The sequence below is a fragment of the Rhinolophus sinicus genome, chromosome 5 (genome assembly GCF_057876585.1).
Source record: "Rhinolophus sinicus isolate RSI-liver-muscle chromosome 5, RSI-T2T, whole genome shotgun sequence".
NCBI classification, from domain to species: Eukaryota; Metazoa; Chordata; class Mammalia; order Chiroptera; family Rhinolophidae; genus Rhinolophus; species Rhinolophus sinicus.
Window position 1 is genome coordinate 48,142,931 of NC_142505.1, and position 6,933 is coordinate 48,149,863.

Sequence of the window (6,933 nt, forward strand, 5' to 3'; positions counted from 1 at the left end):
TGATGGGTAAATATTGTAAATTGGTTACCAGTACATAAAATTTCTTGTACCTTGTATCTGTTCTTGTGTTTTTGTAATTATTTGTTACATAAAATTTCTTGTACCATATGTTAAAAAATAAATGCTAAAATTCTTTTATAATACAAAAAACAAGTATCTAAATATAAACAAATAAAAATTTGAATTAAAATGAAAAGTTTTTTTCCCTGAAAATTTGGGCCAAAAACGTGGGTGCACATTATACATGGGAGTGCATTAAACACGGCAAAATACGGTACTGAAAGAAAAAACACACAGTTAATCTAGAATTCTATGGCCAATGGTGTCATAGAGAGTTTTTCAGACATCCAAAGCTGAAATAAGTCATCTCCAGCATCTATAGAAAATGTTAAAGAAAGTCCTTCAGGAAGAAGGAAAATTATTCTAGATGGAAACGTGAATCTATCCTAAGAAACAAAGAACAACTGTTACCTATCTGGTATTGCAAAAGCAGGCACGTAACTACCAGAGGTCACGTGATTTTAACATTCCATTATAAAAGTAAATGTCCGTGCATCTTCTACCCGGTATCATGGCTGCCCTCAGACCACTCGTGAAGCCCAAGATGGTCAAAAAGAGGACCAAGAACTTTATCCGGCACCAGTCAGACCGATATGTCAAAAGTAAGTGTAACTGTTGGAAACTCAGCGGCGTTGATAACAGGGTGTGCAGAAGATTCAAGGGCCAGATCGTGATGCCCACCGTTGGCTGTGGAAGTAACAAGAAAACAAAGCACATGCTGCCCAGTGGCTTTCGGAAGTTCCTGGTCCACAATGTCAAGGAGTTGGAAGTGCTGCTGATGGGCAACACATCTTACTGTACTGAGATTGCTCACAACGTCTCCTGAAAGAATGAACCGCAAAGCCATTGTAGAAAGAGCAGCCCAGCTGGCCATCAGAGTCATCAATCCCAATGCCCGGCTGCACAGTGAAGAAAATGAATAGACAGCTTGTGTGCAAACTGTGTTTTAATAAAACCATAAAATTCTTCCAAAACAAACAAACAAAAAGTAAATGTCATGACAGTTATAGGGGTGGGCACATGGCAGGAAAACTGTTTCTGTGTAGATAATGAAATACAGGAAATTTTCAGCAATGCATCTGTGCAAGGAACGTTCTCAACCACCAAAATGAAGTATTCTCAGGTAGGTGTATTATTTTGCTACTTGCTTCTCAATTACCCACTTGGTTGGACAGCCATTCATGTGGCATGTGCCCCATACGAAACACTGCACCTGGCTATGTGGAGAAAATCAAGATGCACCGGAAAGTTACCTGGGTTTGAAGGATTTCACAATCTCGAACAAATCACCACACTAGAAGGTAATAGATACAATTGCCTTATGAGAGAAAGAAACACAAAGGAGGGAGATTGAGATTTAAGGAAAGCCATTTCCTAGGTCACCCTCCAAAGCTTGAGGATTTAGAAATATTTAGTGAAGGAAGGCTCCATCTTATTTGTGGTTTGTTGGTGACTTCTGATTCGAATATTAAATTTCTGATTCAAATATTTAAATTTCTCCTTCTGCTTCTCTCCCTCCACTTCTGTTACTCTACTGTGTTTGAAACTGGAGAGAGAGGGAGAGGGAACACAGAACACGGGCACTGGGATTTGAAGCAGCAGCCTGGAGGGAGGTCATTTACTCCACCGAGGTGTCTACATGAACTCTCTCCAGGAGTAGCTGGTGAGACGGTGCGTGGCCTTGGAAATTATGACTGCATGTTGGGCTGCATGCAGATTTCTCACATGTGTGGGGGAGGAGAACAGAAAGACTGCATTTTGGTTTGGGAGGCCTTAAGGAACCAGCGGAAAGTCTGATTCATTTTGTACTTCAAGTAGTCGAGGAGTTTATTTCCTTTCGGTTTGCTCTTGGTTTAGAAAACTCTTTTTTGAGAATTTTAGCCTGTCTTGTCTTGACTCAGGAAAGCCACAGAAAGGTGGTGTTTTGGGCCTGGGACTTGATATATGTGGGGATCTCTCATTCTGTTCCACACCTACGTTTGGGAAATCACTGGCCTGGCGGACATGAATTAGGGCTGGTTAGTCTTTGAATTCCTCTTTGCACAGGACCTGGGCAGTGAAAAGCATTTCATAAAATATTGGAGAAAGAAAAAGAAAAGTTCCTCTTCTGGCAAAAGTAAAAATGGAAGTCTTTTCTGGCACAGTTAGGGCCTAAATTGATGAAGTTAGCATTCAAGGTCACATCATCCCACCCCCTACACGTGCCCTCTAGTCAAACTAGATGTGTGCTGTTGCCCCAGTAGGCTGTGCCCTCCTCCTGGAGGCCCTTGCCCACTGCCCAGGCACAAGCAGCTCACTCAGTCAAAACGCAGTCTACACCCGAAGACTTGGCTTATACACCATCTCTTCCCAGTCTCTTCTAATCCCCTCCCCCGCTGCTACCATCAAGCTCTTTCTTCCTCCTCTTTGGTCCCCATTTCCTTCCTATTGCCAAACTGACTTGTGTTTTCCTCTGCCCTAAATATTCAAGCACCAACCCAGACTGGGGAGGGATAGGAGGCAGAAGAGGAAGTGGGAGAGACAGAGAAGGAACTGAGAGAAGCTGGGTCAGGGCCTGTAGAGCAAGAGGCAGTCGGTTTGAGGTGAAACTAGAGGGGGGCAGGTGAGGCCATTCAGGGCCTCAGTAGAGGCTGGGCTTAATCCAGTGAGAGTCACGGGGGAGGGGATATGTTTGAACAGGAGAGTGCTTGTGTCAGGTTCTAGAAGGTTCCTTTGGGCTGCTGTGTAGAGAATGATCTGGGGGAGGGGCAGAGGCCAAGAGGCAGCTGCAGGCCATTAACTATTGCTCTGTGCAGGAAGAGATGATGGGGGTCTGGACCAGGATGAAGGCAGACAGTGGCACGTTTGGGATCATTTAGGAAATAAAGTCAATGGGACCTGGAGTTATTGGGAGAGAGCCCTGTCCAGTCTCTCACGGGGGTATTGCCTGGAAGGTTCCTCTTTCTCCCCATATGTATCTTGCAATTTTGGTGTTGTGTGACTACCAGGAATCACTGCTGTAGCCCAGGGTCTCTGCTGCATGAGCCCACCCCTCCCCAGCCCTACAGGTAGGAGTGCAAGGTCCTCTCCCACATGGGCCACTGCTTATTGCAAAAGGATGCAACTTGGGGATGAGGGAGAGACTGGCTAGTTGTTGAGGTCTATGTCCCTGAGATCAGCGAAAATGAAATTTTTGGTGGGGTCTAAACATATAACGTACACCTATAATAGGTGAATTTAAAATACAACAGCTGTTGGGATGCCCGGTTAGCTCAGTTGGTTAGAGCGTGGTGCTGGTAGCACAAAGCTTGCCGGTTCGATCCCTGCATGGGCCACTGTGAGCTGTGCCTCCTTTAAAACAAAATAAAACAAAGTGAAAAACAACACAGCTGTTAAAAAGCATCCTGGGGGTGGCCGGTTAGCTCAGTTCGTTAGAGCACGGTGCTCTTAACAATAAGGTTGACGGTTCAATCCCCACATGGGCCACTGTGAGCTGTGCTCTCCACAACTAGATTGAAACTACTTGACTTGGAGCTGATGGGTCCTGGAAAAACACACTTAAAATAAGTAAAAGTTTAAAAAAAAGAAATAAAAAAGGGCATCCTGAGCTGCTGCAGGTACAGCCGGCGCTTGCCAGTATTGAAGTCACACAGAGCCCAGTGCTAAACTCCACTAGCCCTACGAGGTGCCCTTGCCTATGACTTGCTAGGCATTGCAACGGTCTTCTGAGCCTTCATCTCCCTGGCACTGTGCCGACATCACTACATCTCTTATTTCATTCTCACGGCAGCCTCATGACGTGCCTGTCAGTCTCATTCAACAGGTGAGGAAACTGAGGCCTGGGGAGATGACTCTCCCAATGGCACAGAATGAGAGCAGGGGAGGGGGGGATCAGAACCCACATGTTACTCCACAGTGTTTTGGTCTGTGAAGCTTTGTGAGGTTCCTCCAGCCCTGCCTGTCCCTGGTCAGACTCAGCTGTCTGCAGCCTCCCTTGAGGGGCTGAGAAATGACCAGGGCACCCACACCCCCACCGTACCCATAGCCACGTCACATGTACAGTTGTGTGGCAGTGTGAAGAAAAGTGGTCTCTGGCCTCCCTCTCTGCCAGCTAGGACGGGGGGGGGGGGGGGGAGGCTTCTTCAGTAGCGGGAAAGCTTGTCCTGAAGCTATGGTGGGGCTCAGCTGACCTGCAGCCGTGACCCTCCTCAGGCTACATTGACACCCTCTCAGCTGCTTAAACCATGAGGCCTGGCCAAGCCTTTCTGGCTGAGAGGTCCGGCCGTGGACCTGGCTTCTCATCTTCCCTGGCCGGGGGCTGAGGGAGAAATGACAGGTTCCTCAGACTCCCAGAAGGGACCAGCTGACCATCTTCTAGCCCATTTTGCACCAAGTACATTCTGCACCAAGTCATCTCAGCAAAGTAACAGGAGGCAGTTTTAGGGGCTCACCATAACCTCTGGATCCCTAAACGTCCATTTCCTGTGTTCTTGCTGTCCCAGAACTGGGTCTGGGGACAGGCTCAGGGACCTTGGTATAGTATTGCCAGCCCCCTACCCCATCCTGCCCAAGCTCCAAGCACCTGCCTGCCCCGGCTTTATCTTCTCCTCCACAAGCTGTGGTCGTGAGAGGCTGGCAGGCTGGGGTGAAGACAGCCGCCTCTCCTGATGGGTTAGCCAGGGCTGCTGCGGTCCGGGGGTCCATGGCTACCCCGTGGAGATAGGCCCAGTGGGCCCACCTCAGTCTTCCTGCAGGCCTGGGCCTGTACTCACAATTCGGGTGTTCTTGTCCCACCACTTGCTTCTAGAAACTTCCTTGTGTGAGCCTGTAGGCTCCAAGGATTACAGGTGACTTTGGTGACAGACCTATAGGATCTGAAGTCCTTCCACACCCCCCATGGTCATTGTCCTATAGGATTCAGGGCCCTTCTCCAGGGGGCCTGCTGCATAACCCCTTCTCCCGGAGGCCCCAAGAGCAATAGGGTGCAGAGACTGGGATCTCTGGAGTAACAGAGACCCGAGTTCCAATCCCACCTCTGCCCCTTACTGGTGTGTCCTCCGAGCCTCAGTTCTAGCTCACCTGTAACATGGGGATAACCCTGTTATTAGGACTAAGATGTGTATACATAAAGCACTGGCTTGCAGGTGTTCGGTAATGTCATCTTTACCTCCCACTCCTGCTGCTCACTGTTCCCTGCAGGCTGCAACCCAGTCCTGACAACAGCCCCTCCCCACTCCTGTCTCAGCTCCAAATGGGGGGAGACGGGACAGGCGAAGTGTTCCAGGCATTGCAGTACCAGGGAAGACCACCAGGTGGCACCCACCCCAGCAACCTGGTCCCAGGCCTCCTGCTTCAGACCTTTGTGGATTTCCTTACTTTTTTTTAAATTAGGGAATATTGTCTCTCTCCAGGGTCCATCAGCTCCAAGTGGTTGTCCCTCAATCTAGTTGTGGAGGGCGCAGCTCACTGGCCCATGTGGCAATCTAACTGGCAACTCTGTTGTTCAGAGTTCGCACTCTAACCAACTGAGCCATCCGGCCACCCCGATTTCCTTACTCTTTTCTGGTTTACTGCTGTTATTTTGGATTTCAGTCATGCGCAGCTTAAGGAAAGGGTGCATTCTAAGAAATGCATCCTTAGATGACTTCATCGTTGTGAGAACATCGTAGGGGGCATAATTGTGTCAGGACCCAGAGCTCTGGCTGAGAACTGTCTCCCTTATCCTACCCCAGTTGTCCATGTAGGAGAGACGGCTCGCCTGCTCCCCTTCCACCCCAGGTAGACTTGCTCCCGCAGGCCCTGGTGTCTACAGGCTCCCGGGGGCCGCTCAGAACCCCAAGTCTAGTTCAACAGTCACTGCCAGCTACTGCTTGCAGGCTGAGGAGCTCTGGCCCAGAGGTGGAGAATGGCTAAGCCAGCCCAGGTCTCCTCCCCTGCTCTGCCTCCTCCCTCGGGAACTGTGAGTTGAATGCAGGCACACAGCCCCTGGTACAGCCAAACCTGGATAAGTAGCTAAGTGGGCAGTGGTTTGCTATCTGTGGGTTTGACTGGTTCATTCTGTCCCGATTGTCAGGTGGACAAGCAGACACATCTGCAATGTGTCTCGTCCTCCCCAAGGGCTCTGAGGATTTCCTGGGGACCCCACCACTGGCCAGGGGCAGCCAGCCCGCTTTCCTGGGCATTAGTTTGTCCTAGGCCAGTACAAAGGTCTCTGCAGGTCGCCATAAACACAGCTAACTCTCACTGCGCCCAGGCAGCAGGGGGAGAAATAAACTGTCGCCATGTAGCGAGGGAACAACAGCAGGTAGAGGCTGGAGCTGGGTTCTGCACTGCTAAGTGTGACACCAAAAGCTTCTGGGCCAGCTGTCAGAGGCAGAGTCCCAGGCTCAAGAAGCAAGGCCCAGGGACCTGCATTTTAACAAGTAGAGGGGAGGGAGTGCTGTACACTCAGGTTTGAGGATCCCTGGTATGTGGTGCAGGGTGGCAGCTGAACCTTCCTGTTTAAACTACCACTTGTAGCTCTGATGCCAACCTGAGGGTCACCTTCTTCCCTAGGACATGAGCTGCCCTGTACCCTCTGAGTCTCTGAGATTTAAGAGGACATGGCAAGCAGTGGGGACAATAAGCAAATGCAGCACCTCCCACCCTGGGAGATGTCTGACTGCAGAGTCTTGGGGGCGGTGAGGAGGCCGAGGGGCCCTGGACAGCTCCTGGCAGCGCCCAGCCTCCCTGGGGCCGGCGGCGGAGATGTGGGCTGCAGCCTGAGCTGAAGGTAGAGTGTAGCCCACTGTCGCCTAGCAGAGCTCGGGAGGCAGCAGCAGTTGAGGCGATAGGCAGATGCTGGGCCCGGGGGAGGGGACTTCAGGGGACTTTGGGACACCCAGGTCCTGACCC

At 50.2% G+C, this 6,933-nt stretch overlaps 1 pseudogene; it reads left to right on the forward strand.

The window, feature by feature from the left end:
* The first annotated feature begins 474 nt into the window (after window positions 1-474).
* On the forward strand, window positions 475-1,051 carry LOC109443579 (large ribosomal subunit protein eL32 pseudogene; annotated as a pseudogene).
* The last annotated feature ends 5,882 nt before the right edge of the window (window positions 1,052-6,933 follow it).